The 17,135-nt window shown below is 32.7% G+C and overlaps 1 long non-coding RNA gene across 1 annotated transcript; it reads left to right on the top strand.

Annotated features, from left to right (window-relative positions):
• Window positions 1-14,099: 14,099 nt before the first annotated feature.
• Window positions 14,100-16,852, top strand: LOC128290101 (uncharacterized). Its single transcript, XR_008279744.1, has 3 exons — window positions 14,100-14,374; window positions 15,310-15,351; window positions 16,704-16,852. It is a non-coding gene; the product is annotated as an uncharacterized LOC128290101 (long non-coding RNA).
• Window positions 16,853-17,135: the final 283 nt, after the last annotated feature.

The raw sequence follows: 17,135 nt of genomic DNA, 5'->3' as shown, positions 1-17,135 counted from the left end.
GTCTTATCTTGATTTTGGTTGCTACAATGCAGGTTATGTAAGTAAGGGTGGCAAATAGGCTTGGTAAATAGCCTTATATTTTCTACACGGATAGACACATGGGCTTGTGTCTAGACCATATGCGATGCACAGTCTGCCCATGGGCGTGTGGTCTAGCCGTGTGTCCCCTGCATGTAAAAATTTCAAGTCAGTATGCATGACAGTAAACACATGGGCAGAGACACGGCCGTGTGTCTCAACCGTGTGAAGGACATGGCCTAGCACATGGGTGTGTGTCTTGGCCATGTATCATTTTGGGGATGCTGACATCAAAAACAGAATGTCCATGTTTTTGCACACGGGTTAGGACACCAACATGTCATGGCCGTGTAATGGACACGAGTTAGGCACACGGGCGTGTGCCAGGGCGTGTAAAAACCCCTGTAGGTGTCCATTTAGAATTGATTCCACATGGGTGAGGGACACGGGTGTGTCCTTGTTTTGCTTAGGCCGTGTGTGACACATAGGCCATCAACACGACCAGGTCAAAATGGTCACACGAGCGTGTTGCCCTTCCACACGGACATGTGCGCCTGTGTCAAGTGTCAATTTCCTATAGTTGGCTTAAGGGCTTGGGTTGATCCCGGATAGTTTCCTACGGTCGATTTGGGGATCGTAGGCCCATGAAAATAAGTTTAATGTAAGAATTGAAAAAGTTTTTAAATTGAGCAGAGTTTTGGTGACTTGGAAATGTTTGTTAGCATGAGTTTACAGTTAGGTAACACCTCGTATTCCGTCCCAGTGAAAGGTTAGGGTGTGGGGTGTTACACCTATACCATGGCCTGAAGCCAAACCAAGGTATAACTCGCACCCTAAGTGCCGATATAATGGCCCGAAGCTAACACAATACCCTAATGACATGTCACTAGTATCCTAAACTATTCTTAAGGTTTAACCGGGATTTCAATACCAAATCATAGTTAAATCACTTTCAATTCATTTTCGAGTCGTTCTCGAATCGTTTTTGAACATGTCGATAGTCTCGTTTCCACAATTCATGCAATATGAAAGCATTTAAACACAATTATAAATAAAGCTCATTGCATACAAACTTACCTCGTATTCGAAATTGACGGATCGAGTCGACTACTTGATAACCTTGCTTTTTCCCCCGATCTAAATCTGAATTCTTTCTTTCTTGATCTATATGAATTTAGAATTAACTTATTTAATCAACTATTCTTTCAATTCAGTCCAAAACATACATTTAGGCCTATTTGCACATTAGCCCTTAAACTTTCACACTTTTCACAATTTAGTCCTTATTTCACAAAACACAAAATTCACATAATTCAACAAAACCCATGCTTGGATGATTACTATTATGCCCCTAGCAGCCCATATTTTTCATTTATTTCACATTTTAACCACTAACTTTACACATTTTACAATTTAATCCATATTATACGTTTTCATCAAAAATCACTTTACAAAACATGAAAATCTATCATCAAAAATTCATATTTCATCTTCAAACACCAAAGAACACATATATTTAACAATGTAAACTCTCAAAATCTTTAATAGTTTCGAAATTAAAGGTACGGGGTAGCTAGATTGAGCTGCAACGATCACAAAAATATAAAAATCATTAAAAACTGAGCAAAAATCATACTAATATGAGCAATGGAAGCTTGGTTGAAAATCAAGTATGAAAATGGATTCTCGAATTATGAAAATAGGTGGAAGATGATAGTTGAAGATGATGATATATTTGTTTTATTTATTTTTATCATTAATAACCTAATTACTTAATTAACCTTCAAAACATTTAAAAATTACCAAATTGCCAAGCCAACACATCCCACTAACTCATTAATGGACCATTAGCCACATAAGGAGCTCTATTTTAAGGTTCTATAGCTATTAGACACCTTTAGCTAATAGAACACAAGTTTTACACTTTATGCGATTAAGTCCTTTTTATCAAATTAACTATTCAAACGATAAAATTTCTTCACGAAACTTTCACACATACATACTATCATGTTTTAAACACTTAAAATAACATTAAAATAATTTTTTAACATCGGATTTGTGGTTTTGAAACCACTGTTCTGATTTAGCCAAAACCAAGCTGTTACACTTACTATGGTGTGTAGCAGTGGGGTAGGATTGTTTCTAGTTCTGAGATTTTTGAGATGGTATATATGTGTATATATATATATATGATGTTGATCTGTTAATCCGATATTTTGAATCTGCAATTGAGAATTATTATATATGATGTGATTCTGTATGCTAATTAGTTGTACTGATTATATTATGATGGAACTCATATAAAGCTTCATAAATCACTCCTTTAATTTTCATCCTTACAGATAACTCACCAAGGTAGGACACAGACACAACATCCAGAGGATCTCAGCTCGATTTTGTTTAATATTTTAGATGAACTATTTGATATTTTATTTTGAACCATGGCATGAGACTTCAGGTTTGGAGTTTTAGTTTATTTACATCTTGCATGACATTTAATCCAATTTTAGGTTATTTAATTATAGTTATTAAATAATTATACATGAACCCCCAGTTTTTGATAAAATCATAAACATATATCACTTTTCCATTGCTAAATTATAATTAAAACTTGAGTATTAAATAAACCGGTAATAAACGAGGTTTTCAAAAGTAAACTCTATACCTAGGATAGTAAACTTAAATTGTTTTCTTTCAATTTAGGTAAGTTTTTTTGAAAATAGATTAAGTTCTACTTCTAAAATAATAATAATAAATCTTTTAAAATGACTATTTTTAAAACTCTGATACCTTGTTGAGCCATTTCGGTAGCTAATGTAATCATTTGAATTTAGATCTAAAGTCTAGGCCGGATTGAGAAAGTTACAAATTAAATTATTTAAAAATGCTAATTTGTTCAACCATAAATCTGGTAATGTTTAAATTTGAATACTAAAAAGCAATAATTCAGTTATTGAAAAATATTTAAAAATTAAAATTAATTTAAACATTTAAGTTTATTATATTCTACTTTATTGTCTTTCTTATTTATAATGTTTAAATTAATGTTAAGAGTAAATAATTAATTAAAATATTTTGCTGAATAAAATTAATATACAACTTAATATATATTTTAATAGAATTATGCATTTTAATTTTTAAAATTATTATTTATCTTTTATTTTTCAATATATTTAATTTTTACACGAAAATTTTTAAATATAAATGTAATTAAATTAAATTAATATATAAAATCAATCCATGGCTAAAAAATTAACATATATCTATAGTAATATTTGACAAAAAATGAAAACAAACAATTTTTTGATAAGTTAATTTTATGGTATGCGACAATGGAAACAAACAGTTAACTCTTTCTTTTTCCTTTTTTTTTTGAACATATTATCTAATTACCAATAATATTTATTTAAAATCTCTAAAAAGAAAAATAAAATTCATCCAAACACATGTTAAATTCTACTAAACCGTTTGAGAAGATATTTGTGTTGATTTTTAATTAAAAAAATTTCCTTGCACAATTATACTTTTGTATTTGATCCTATTTTTGAAAAAAAATGTCTCTTTAATAAATTTTTATTTTAATTTTTAAAAAATAAATTCTAAGAAAATCAGGCCTAATAAAAGATTGATGATTATTCACTTCTTTTTTAAAAAATTGCGTTGTCCTGAGTCTAATGGTTGTAGAATCATTATGACAATACTAAATGTAAATAATACTAGAAAAAATATAGTTTAATTTACTAGAAAAAATAAAGTTTAATTTAATTAAACTATATGCCTACTTAGAAAATCAGATGAGATGAAAATAGTCAATGCTAAAAGTATAGACATCAATCACTTTAATTTTAGTATTCATTAAGAGAAGTTTAAAATTTTAAAAAGAATTAACATAACCATTTAATAGACATTAAAAGACGTTAAAAGATTTCAAGTGGATTAATTATATTGATACAATGCACTGCTTTAATGACAACTTAATGTTTGATTTAAATTTCTATCGCTTGTTGATTTAAAGGTATTGCAAAATTCTTACAAACTTTGGGGTTTAAAGTTAAAAAATTATGATACGAGGACGTTATAGTTGTAAATATGAGTTATAATTTTGTTATATGGCAACCCCAACACTTGTTTGGTTGGAGAATGAAATATTATCACCTTATTCATTGAATGGTAAATTATTTTTTAATTGGTTGAATGTAATATTTATTTAATGGAATATCATTACTTCTCTATTATTTGTCTACCCTAATAGTTATTCTTTGATATCACCAAAGAATGACTATTACATGCAATATTGAATAACAAAAAATTATATTCAATAATAATTATATTAAATTATGATTAAATTATTTATTATTTATTATTAAATCATTTTAATAATAATCCTATTAAAATTTAACAATAATAACAATAATCATCTACCTAAAAGAAATTCTACTAAAGATACTTTGGTCACTTCGATTTTTTTCCTTATGCTATTACAACATCTATTTCATTCAACCAAACACAAGAATTCTATTATAGTTATATTCCATTCCATTCAACAAACAATTGAATTACTAATTACAACTCTATTTTATTATAGTTCTGTTCCATTACAGCCCTATTCAATTCTAGTGAACGAAACGTGCCGTAATAGTTTTAATATAAAAACCATGTCTTGGAACATAATATGTGCTTAATAAATTGACCAAGCCAACTCAAAATACAAAAAACTTAAAACGGTTGTTTAGCCTAGATAAAATGGGAACATGCTCAAAAAGCATTATATGAGATTTCATCCCTACAAGCTCAAAATTCATGTACACATATTTATCATGAGACTAGAACGTTAGTCTCATAAACCGTGTGGTCTTAGGCGATCTCTTTGCTCCAAATCTACCTAAGTTAGAACGTTAGTCTCATAAACCGTGTGGTCTTAGGCGATCTCTTTGCTCCAAATCTACCTAAGTTAGCCTAACTTTCGCAAAAGAAAGAACTATCACAGAAATTCTCTAGGGCACTGGAATATATCGGAAGCAACTTGAACTGAAAGAGCAAATAAGAACAAAAAAGAAAAGGAAAATAGCACGTCAAGTGTTTGAATAAATTCTATCAAATTTATTCAACTATGAATGAAGTGATTACAAATGAAGGGGGAGGCCTCTATTTGAAGTTGAGCTCCCCTAAATCCAATGATACAAATCGATTTACATCAACGACTAAGATTAGTTCCCATCTACAATAAGTATTTACCTTAGTATCATCATCGTTGACGCCCATAGCATGGAAGTATTGCTCCATCTCCCACAAGAAATTATGTACTTCCCTCCTGAACCTTGCCCCTTAAACTTCTTTGGTTTGGGGTGTAACGCCCCTAACCCGTCTCCATTGCCGAAAATTAGGGTTATAGAGCATTACCATACAATTGAAAACATTTAAATATCATAATATTCAATAACTTAAATACATCATAAATCATTCAATCACATATATTTCGTCCCTAAATTGAGCCCTCGAGGACTTAAAAATAGTTTAAAGACAATTTAAGACTAATTGGAAACAAAACGGGAAGTTAAGGAAAAAGTAACAAAAATTGGAAATAGGGGTCACATAGCCGTGTGGCCAGGCCATGTGACATAGCCCCAAGCCGCGTAACTTTCGAACAAGGAATACACGGCCGTGTCGCTAGGTCATGTGCCTCACACAACTGTATCACACACCCTTGTCCCAAGCTATGTGAACCCAAAATGTACCTAAAATCAAACCATTGCATGTACATTTCATACCTAATCACTTAAACCATATAAGCACACGTTCAAGGGATTCAAACACCATTCAAACATACATAAACATGCCATTTCAATCATCCTAAATTATCTAACCAATGTGTCATTCAAAGGCACCACAATTGCATCAAACATCATTTACCAAATCAAGTCAACCTTACCTTATTTCTTGCATAAAACCCTAGTTCAAATAAGTTTCAAAATACACTACAAATGACCATTATCAAGCCATTTCAAACATACCAAAATGAACTTATATACATGCACTTATAAGTGACTAAAATGACATATTTTGGTAAGACATTACAATTACCAAATCAACATAAACTTCCAAATATAAACATCCAAATCACCACTACATAACATCCTATACATTTCAACCACCAATTCATCTATATAAATATATACATGTCATTACCCTAAGAGATACAAAAACTACCAACTTAGATGGATAGTGTGAGCTGATTGAATGATCTCTCCAAAATGTCAGCAACGATTATCTACAGAACAATCCATAAGAATCGATAAGCTTACAAAGCTTAGTAAGGACATAGTACAACATTTAATCTAAAAATAATTAAATACAGTTATTATACTATATGATTCAAAGTTATCGGAGTATAAACAGGGCCATGTAAGTGCATTTAGGGGTAATGAAGTACAAACAAGGGCACGTATGTGCATTTAGGGGTACCGAAGTACAAACATGGGCACGTTTGTGCATTCAGGGGTACCGAAGTACAAATAGGAGCACATATGTGCATTCACTCAATAGTTAACTATAAACATTTAATTAAAGAACTATAGTATAAGAATATAAGTAGAAATTCATTTACAATTTGAAACACTATGAACTTACCAACTAATTAATGTCGATCAACACGTAGTGACTAATCCATTATTTTCCCTTTTTCCTCGATTATTATCTTTTTTTATCCAAGTTTTGATCTATATAATAATTATACACAATATATTAATCTCATACACATCTCACATTCTATTCAATGCATATGACCCTTATCTTTTTATTAATTACATATTTTCCTTAAACTTTTACAACTTTTGTAATTTAGTCCCTTAACTCGAAAATCATCAAATTGACCATTTTCTAGAAATCAAATTACAACCAAATATTCTAGGCCCTTAAATAGTCCCTATTATTCATCAAATTCACTATCAAACCTTGAAAATTTGACATTTTAACAATTTAATCCTCAAATCAAAATCTAACAAAAATTACTTCACAAAACAACCAAATACCACAGTCAAATCTTCAAACACATAGCTATCATCAGAAACATTCAAGATTCATCAATGAAAACTTTTAAAATTTTTAACATATTCAAAAACGAAGGTACGGGCTAGCTGGACCTAGTTGCAACGATCTCAAAAACATTAGATTCATTAAAAACGGACTCAAAAACTTACTCATGCAATAGAAAGGACTAGTTGAACCTCCAACCTTCATTTTTCATGGTGTTTTTAGCACAACTAAGAAAAATGAAGAAGATGATGACATTTATTCAATTATGTTTTATTTTAATTTACACTTATCTACAAAATTACCATTTCAACCTATTTTACTCAATTTTAATTCTAATTACTGTCCATTATCAACTAATAAAGGTATATTTGCTTTATAAATCCTCCTCCTTTATTAATTAATCTAATAAATCACTTAATTAGCATAATTGCTAAGTTTTACACATTTTACAATTTAGTCTTTCTTCTTCAATTAGTTATCTAAACGATAAAATTTCTTAACCAAAAAATAATAAAACTCTAATGGCCTCATAAATATTTTATAAATAACATTTATGAGTTGATACAACAAATATTTACGGTCCCAAGACCATTGTTCCATCACCATTGAAAAACGGTTTGTTACATTAGGACATCAATCTCTCGATTTAGTGTTGCACTCAATACCCTTTTACCCATAACAGCTCTACATACAACAAGCTCTTCTTCAAGCTCCTTGATTTTTTTTTTGTTCAAAGTTATCACTGTGGCTTTATTTTCTTCCTTCATAGTTGTCATCCTAGCTTCAAAAGCATCATTTTTTCCTATCGGCTTACCCAAAACAATATTGAGGAGTACTTCCACTGAATCCATATTGAAACTAAGGGCTTTAGCCACATATTCCTTGGATTGCTCTTTCATTGGGTCTAACTCATCAGTGTGTATCTCCACTACCTTAAGTGTTTCCTTCATTTCCCTCATGGATTCCTTGAGATAGACCACACGAATTTCAAAAGCTGACAACATATCCCTCAATCTGCTTTATTTGCTACCCATCCACACGGGTCTCTTTCAGGGCATTCTACTCATCTTCTCGTTTTGACATCTCAACAGTGCCTTGGATCCTTAACTCAAATACCAACTGTCACAAGGCTAGAAATTTAGTCTCACAAATCGTATGACCTTAGGTGATCTCTTTGCTCCGAATCTATCTAAGTTAGCCTAACTCTCGCAAAAGCGAGGTTTCTCACAGAAATTTTCTAAGGCACTAGAATATAGCAAAAACAACTTGAACCGAAAGACCAACAAAAAGTAAAAAATAAAAAGCCAAAAGAAAATAGCACACTAAGGGTTTGAGTAAATGTTCTCATAAATATTCAATTATGAATTAAGTGGTTATAAATGAAAGGAGATGCCTTTATTTATATTTGAGCTCCCTCAACTCCAACAATACAAATCGATTTACATTAATGGCTAAGATTAGTTCTTATCTACAATAAGAGAGTCTTAAGGGATTTAAATTCTATATATATTTATCCTTTAGGATTTACAAGAATTATCCTATTAAAATACAATTATTGGAGTATTTCAACTCAACCAAGATTCAAGTAGATGAGTCTCCATTGGTTCCACAAATCGAGTCAGTTCATGTGGGTCCAATAAGCCCTGTTTAATTAGTTTACCTCTATGGGGTGTTCTGTACACAATGGTCACAGGCTTTGATCTGCGGCTCATGACATATTACCCTCTATGAATATCCTTAAATAAAAAATAAAGCTTCTACAAGGAACTCAACTAGCTCAATCACTTAGCAAAATAAAGCTTGGAATAATGCCCTTAAATATTCAGAGGAATGAACCGACCAATAAGAAATGACAAATAGATCCAAGCAAAAGCCTAGACAACTTTATACAACCCCACAAAAATATAAAAATACCAAGACTATGGTGTCGATCAGATATGTCCAATTAATTCATTTTCACTATATTTCTTCCCTCTAAGTTATAACGCCCCAAAAATTTAAGAGTTTAATTGTGAAATTTTGTAGTAATTAATTTATGTATTTCTGGTATTGTGCTTTGCTTCTGGGTTTAAGGTCTGGAGTTTGAGTCGCATTATTAAAAGTTTTTGGTTAGTTTTAAAATTAACTCATAAGCACGCGTTACCTGCTTAAGTTCGATTCAGTGTGAAATTGTGACAAGAATGAGACTGCTGGTTCACTGGTTAAACATCTATTTGTATTCTGTCTGGTTCTGAGTTTGAATACCATCGTACGTATAGGGAAAATATTTTTGTTATATGTTACAAATCTGCTTGGAAGTTAAGAATTAATTTTAACGATAGACTTCTTCCTTTCCTTTTATTTTTTATTTTTGTTTTTCTTCTTTTCGTTTTTATATTTTTGTTTTTAACTGGAAGTAGTGAAGGGATTCAGGATTAACCGAAGTTCTGTTGTTGGTCACAAGTCAGAAGACTATCGATAAGTAACTGTCAATGTGAGCGTCTCCGCGAATTTTCCTTTGTTTTGTAAATTACTTGCAACAGATGATTTTTGTGAGTTTCAAGATTTTTTCTAAACATGTGTATTTACTTAACAGGTGGTGCTATTAACGACAAGGAATAACAACAAGACAATCTTTGTTGCTAAAGTTTTGGTAAGTTTGGGATATCTGAATGTCTCATGTCAAAACTTTTGACGTAGGTATTAAGTGAGTAATCGGGGGCTAAATTTTGTTCCTAGATGCTTGTTTAGGCTTCGAGGATCTTTAGGGTTGTTACCACTTCGAAATCTTTTAGGTACGTATCGGGAACATCAGTTTTTGCAAGTTTTGGTCAGCGAAAAATGGTGGCAGTCAAAGCCACATGGGCATGTGACAGGCCATGTGATCAGTCGTGTAACTCACTGTTCATTGAATTGGGGCCACACGGGCAGGCACACGAGCGTGTTTCCAAGCTATGTGTGGCCAAAATAGTGCAAGGTTCACATGGGTATGAGACACGGGCGTGTGTCTGGGCCGTGTAACTCACTGTTTATGACTTAGGACCACACAGGTAAGCACACGGGTGTTTGCATGTGAGTCACATGGGCAAGGACATGGTCGTGTGTCCAAGCCGTGCAAGTATCTGCTTACAGGTTAGAACCACACGGGCAAAGGGCATGGGTGTGTGCCCAGGCCGTGTGAGCCACACGGGCAAGGTCATGGCCATGTGTCTACACTGCGTGGCAGCATAAGGGAGGCTCGAAATCCCTTTTTTGAGGCCATAAGTGTGGTCTATGATTGATAATGTTTTCCCATTGAATGAATGATCTGAACTTGATTGAGAAAGAACTCCCTGATACTCTGTAACTGACACATGAACGTTATAACTATAAGTGTACTGTGAATATCTGTACTCTACATATGCATGGGTTGGGATGTTGTGAAGAATGAAGTAACCTACTTTGAAACAGTAGTTAAGCCACTATGTAAATAGTTCTGATTCTAGTGCTTTGACACATTATGATTCAGTAGCGAAGCTGTGTTACTATAAACGTGTCAAATAAACACTTCACGGTGTGTAAGGATGGATGGGCATCGAATGTCCTTAATGGTGTGTTGGGATGGTTGAAGATGGTGTGTAGCGGATAGGGTTTAGGAATATCTGCATTTGAATTTGATTTGCTATATATATATATATATGAAATTATTGAACAAACCCTCACACAGCCTTGTCGCAGGCCGTGTCTCAGGCCATGTGGATATTGCACCTAAACACGTTCTGGGCACACGCCTGTATGGACTGCCTTTGTATGACACATAGCCATGTGATAGCTAGTGTCTCAGGCCATGTGTGTGTAAAATGACCCAAAATATGATCAATTTTACCCCAAATGCTTAGGTACCTAAACCAATGTATAACACATGATCATAAGATTTTAAAACACATTCAAGAACAACCAAAGCTTACTAAATCATTCAACCAAGACTTAAACCAATGTGTCAACAAAGACACCCCAAGTCCAACACGATAGTTTCAATACCTTAACAAAAAGACAATCCAGGAATATACTCATATGACTCATATTCAAACACTACTTACCATATCTAATTCATGCCAACTTACCATTCCATATTCATCCATTATGCTATAGTTTGGGGCTTAACATATATACCATATTAGTTACTCATTCCACAATATCAAAGCACAACACATACACATTACAAAATACTTATGAACCATTACAAACATGACTAAATAATCCTATTACATACCTAAGCCTAGTTAATTTCAAAATCTACCAAAATGATTCTCGGATAGTGTGGTTCTTTGAGTTGATCTAATCTCCCAATTTCCACTAAATGTAATCTACAAAGAAAAGACAAAGACACGAGTAAGCTTACATAAAGCTTAGTAAGTTCATTGATTAAACGATAAAACTTACTAAATTAAACATAAATATTCAAATAACAAGATAAATGAACAGAGTTCCTATCAACAAGGTTATTATTAGAATTCTTGTCAATCACAGCTCCCAGCGGGTGAGTAATGCTCAAACATTAGTTCAAATCAATTTTTCACATTTTAATAACATTTGCATTTCTTACCATCATAATGCATAATCTCTTTAACATAAAACAATAATAATGCAACAATTACCACTTTCACACATACATACTATTATGAAATGCTTATTGTTTCACACATCACATTTAGATCCTCATTTGTTTCCATCTAATGAATATTGTAAAGACAATTGAAACCCCGGTACATGTTTCATATTGTGCCATAGTCAAGTGCATTGCCATGGTCTTATGTTCTTAGTGCCATAACCCGATTATGGTCTTACCATCAGAATGCCATATCCCAACTATGGTCTTATATATATACACTGTCATGGTCCAACCATGGTCTTACATTCATAGTGCCATAATCCAGTTATGGTCTTACCATTAGAATGTCATAGCCTAGCTATGGTATTATATATATACATTGCCATGGTCCAACCATGGTCTTACGTCTGAATAGTTGTCATAGCCTCACTATGGTCTTACGTACAAATGTAGTTTGTCTCCATTGATATCAGGAATTATCATTTTCGTAACTTTTTACAATTCCAGTTCTATCAACAAATCAATTTAATATTAGTATTTTTATATCATTTAATCTATAAAATTCAAAAAAATAGAAATAAAATAGATTTCATATTAAATGAACTTACTTGATCAAAAATGAAGTCGAAATAGAGGCAACAATCAATCTGTTACTTTAACCTTTCCCTAATTCGAGTCTGATCGATTTATTTCTTGATAAATAATAATTCCATTTAATTATCAACTTTCAGCAACATAATTAACTAATTTTATGCAATTAAGTCCTTTTTTATATTTTTACAAAATTACCCCAATATTTTACCTTTTATACAAATTTAGTCCCTAAGTCCAAAACTTGCAATTTAACTGTTTTCAATCAAATTCAAGCTTAGCCGAATTGTTTGGGACCTTATTACAGCCCATATTTACTACTATTTCACATCAAGTCCTTTTAATTTTATCACTTTAACATTTTAGTCCTTAAACATTAAAATTACCAAAAATTAATTTACAAAATAGTCCTATTTAACAACCAAGCTTAGTAATTTACCATAAAAATTCAAGAATATCCAAAACTCATAAATGGCATAATCAATAATCTTTAATAATTTTGAAAATAGAGATATGGGTTAGCTTGACCTAGTTGCAACGATTTTAAAAATATAAAAATTACAAGAAACCAGTTAAAATAGACTTACCAAATTGAAGAAGAAGCTTGGCCGAAGCTTGCCAAGCCTTAATAATGGTGGTTCAGCCTTTTTTCTCCAACGATTTATGAAAATGATGATTTTAACCTTTGTTATCAATTATTTATTTACTTAATTTTGCAATTTACTAATTTAACCTTTTAATCTAACTTATATAATGACTAATTCATGTCTATAAGTGTCCAATATTTATGAATATTTTATAATTCTCATCTAAGGAAGGTTCAATTGTACAATTGGTCCTTCAATTGTTTTAAATTTTTAACTAAACAAGTTTAATTTCAATTTAATCCTAAACTAATAAAGACGTAATAGGAAAATAGCCCAAAAGTTATTGAATCAATCATGTCCACTACCGCTTGGACTTTTTGACAATGGTTTAATCATCATTTTGGTCTCTTTACTATTTTAAATCTATAGCTATTAACTTTTACCTCTTTTACTATTTAATCCTTTTACCTTAATTAACTATCACATCACTAAAATTTTCGGATAGAACTTTAATAAACCTACAATACGGCTCTATAAATATTTAACAAAAATATTTATAACCTTAAATTACAGAGACAAGGTCTCAATACCTCAATTTCAAAAACCACTTGACTTCCGAGACAACTACTTATACTAATCATTAATTCAATTAATTAAAATTCATCAAATCAAAATTCAATATAGAATTATTATTAACTCGTATAATTTAAATACTAATTATACGAACTTAGTTGTCGAATTTGCGGTCCCAAAACTACAGTTTCCGACAACACTAAAAAATGGAATGTTACATTTTGGATATGTGTGGATGTTATAGAAACAGTTAGTGATATTGTGACGTCGCCCAAGCATCATTGTGATGCTGATTGCAGGTCATTCGAACAAGCTTAAGTCACAACGCAAGAAGGAACCCCATCGCTGTGACGAAACCAAGTCAATGAGTCACATCAAATGTAACGCCCCAATTTTTGGGAATCCTGTGACTGTTGGCATAGGTTTAATTATGTTAGTGGGCCTCTAGAAAGCCCAAGCTTAAGATAGAACCCGGTAATTTTAGTTAATTTTTGTTCCATAAGAAAACGGGGGTGAAATTATGAAATAGGACCTATGTGAAAATGTTTGAAAATGCTATAGGCTAAATTGAAGTGACCAAATAAATAGGAGTGCAAAATAGGAGGATTTGCATGACAAACCTCCCATTTTACATGAAGTGGCCAGCCATCATGTTGTTGTAGACAAAATGTGCACTTGATATCCATAATTTATGGTACAAATTGATACAATTTGATAATAGGTTAGGTAAATGTTCAATGATAATAGGTTAGGTAAATGTTCCATGATAATGGGTTAGGTAAATGTTTCATGATAATGGGTTAGGTAAATGTTTCATGATAAGAATTCCATGTCTTTTGTATTAAAGAATTAAATGGATGAAATATGAAGTTTTATTAAAAGAAAAAGGGGTGAAAAGAACAAAGTTTTGTCCATCTTTGTTCATCATAGCTGAAAGTTAGAGAAGAGAAAGGAGAGGAGAAAGCTCTTGAGTATTTGGTCATTAGGAGGAGGAAAATTGACGGTAAGTTCTTGGTACCTTGCTTCTATTTTGAGGTTCATGAGTTCTTTTTGATTCTGCCTTAACTCTTGAAGTATATTTTGATTTTTAGTTGTGTTGTGAACATTTGGTCATGAATTAAAATGAAGGAAATGGTTGTTGTTTCATGTTCTTTTGATGAAAAATGGAAGATATGTGAAGTTGAGCCAAACAAATGAGCATGCATGTGCCTTAGATGCTAAAGGGAAAAATCGGCAAAAGGGAAAAATCGGCTAACATGTTGTGCTTTGAAATGATGAAATGGAGATTATGCTTAAGTAAAAATCATAGATATGTGATGATTGATTGGTGATATACATGTTTAAATAACATGCATGCAAGATAGGTGTATGAAAGAGTGATTTGGTAATAAATCTGCTTGGGACAGCAGCAGTAACGTGACTTTGGAAAATCACCATAAATTGTGGGAGATGAATTAGAAGCTGAATAAATTATGTAATTAAAGCTTATTGAGTCTAGTTTCTAATGAAATAAACAAGAACATATTTTGAATTCTGTACAATGAGAAATTTGATTCGTAATGAAGAGTGGTCAGATTATTCAAACAGTGAAACATGGGAAACTTTGAGAAAAATCTGGTATTGATTGGCTAAACCAAAATTCTGAAAATTTTATGGATAGAAGATATATGAGTCTATTTTCAAGGAAAATTAACGGAACTTGATTTGGAGTTTCGTAGCTCCATTTATAAATGATTTAGTGACTGTTGCTCAGGAAGACAGCTTGCAGTGAAATTATGATTATGTGGTAAACATTGACAAAAATTTGTTAATGAGTTGCTTATTGTTTTCTTATAAGCTTACAATGATCTGTAGGTGTGGTTGGCCGAATATTGTAAGGGGTTAATATGTAGTTTGTAATTGAATAGTTAGATTAACGTGTTAGTAATCCAATTGTAGGCGGTTCGTGTGTGGATCTCGTCAGCATATCGTCGCAAACAGGTGTGTAACTAACACCCTCTTTCTTAGTCTAGATCGGCAAAAGCGAAAAGCCGAAATGCCAAAAGCGGTATTTTGTAGATTTGCGAGTGTCGAATGCTCGTGAGGTAAATCGATTAATGTTTTTGGTAAGCTGCAATGTTTGACCGCAAAGTGCATGATTTCTATGCCCTCGATATTTTTGGGCTTAATGGGCCAAAATTTGAATGATGGGCCAACAGCCCAATTCGGTAAGAACCCTCGATGCGTGATTACATTAGTACGTGAAAAGTAAGAATATGCATGAAAAACCCTAAAATAGATAAATTCTGAAATACCTTTAAAAGTGGAAAATTTACGCTTTACCCCTAGGAGATAAATTACCGAAATACCCCTAGGGTTAAATTGACCTAAATGCATGTTTGATGTTGTTATTTCTTGCATGCCATGTTGTTATTATCGATGCATGGGACCGGGATATTGACGGAGGAAGTCTTGAAAGTGGCTTGTCCACTTCTTGGAGGCTTTGCCTCAATTCTTTGATAATCGAGCAAAGAAGGTCAAGAATCTGTGGAGTGTTGGGCTAGGTGGGTTGAGCTATTCCCACATGGAGTGTATGGCTGGTACGGGTGGAGTGTAGTGGTTGGTGGGTTGAGTAGTCTCCCAAATGGGCTTGCATATGTTTCTTGATGTTGCATGTATTTTGAAATGGGCCTATGGGCCATCTTTATTATCTGAATAAGGGCTAAGGCCCGTTTATTATAATCTGAAAAGGGCTCGCCCAATACCACTGTTACCCAAATGGGCTTGCATATGTTTCTTGATGTTGCATGTATTTTGAAATGGGCCTATGGGCCATATTGTTATCTGAATAAGGGCTAAGGCCCGGTTTATTGTAATCTAAAAGGGCTCGCCCAATACCATCTATTACTGAATGGGTTTAGGCCCAATAGGCTTGAGTGACTTGGGCTTTGAATGGGTTTTCCTTACACACCGAGTTTCCCAAACTCACCCCTTTTATTTTCATCCACGAGAAATCCCCAACCATAGTGGGTTTGGAGTCGTGAGGAATTGAGTGGCCACCCGCTTCGAAAGTTTGATTTTCTTCGGTGAACTGGACATCCTTTTATTTACGTTTGAAGTTTTGGGTTTTTAAATGTAATAAGGCCGCTTAATTATTTTTGATGGTTTTAATATGTATTACTAAGATAGGTATTACTTATTTTAACTGTTAAAATTGGATAGCTTTAGGGCGCGTTTTCAAAAACAACAATTGATTTCAAAATAACACGACAACAAGCAAAGCTTCCGCAATGAAAGTATTTTCCAAAATTAATAACTTTTCCTAAAATCAATTGTTGTTTTCATCCACGCAGGAAATCCCCAACCATAGTGGGTTTGGAGCTGTGAGGGAATTCGGAGTGGCCACCCGTTCTGAAAGTTTGATTTTCTTCTGGTGAACTGGACATCCTTTTATTTACGTTTGAAGTTTTGGGTTTTTAAATGTAATAAGGCCGCTTAATTATTTTGATGGTTTTAATATGTATTACTAAGATAGGTATTACTTATTTTAACTGTTAAAATTGGATAGCTTTAGGGCGCGTTTTCAAAAACAACAATTGATTTCAAAATAACACGACAACAAGCAAAGCTTCCGCAATGAAAGTATTTTCCAAAATTAATAACTTTTCCTAAAAATGACTTAATCGAATCGGTTTCCTAGAAATATCCATGACGTTAAGGTATGGCAATGGCGGTATGCATGTCTAGGATTGGATCCGAAGGAGCTTGGTATAGCGATCCGATGG

The sequence above is a fragment of the Gossypium arboreum genome, chromosome 3 (genome assembly GCF_025698485.1).
Source record: "Gossypium arboreum isolate Shixiya-1 chromosome 3, ASM2569848v2, whole genome shotgun sequence".
NCBI lineage: Eukaryota > Viridiplantae > Streptophyta > Magnoliopsida > Malvales > Malvaceae > Gossypium > Gossypium arboreum.
The sequence above is the reverse complement of the archived record's forward strand: the minus strand, read 5'-3'. Positions and strand labels throughout refer to the sequence as shown.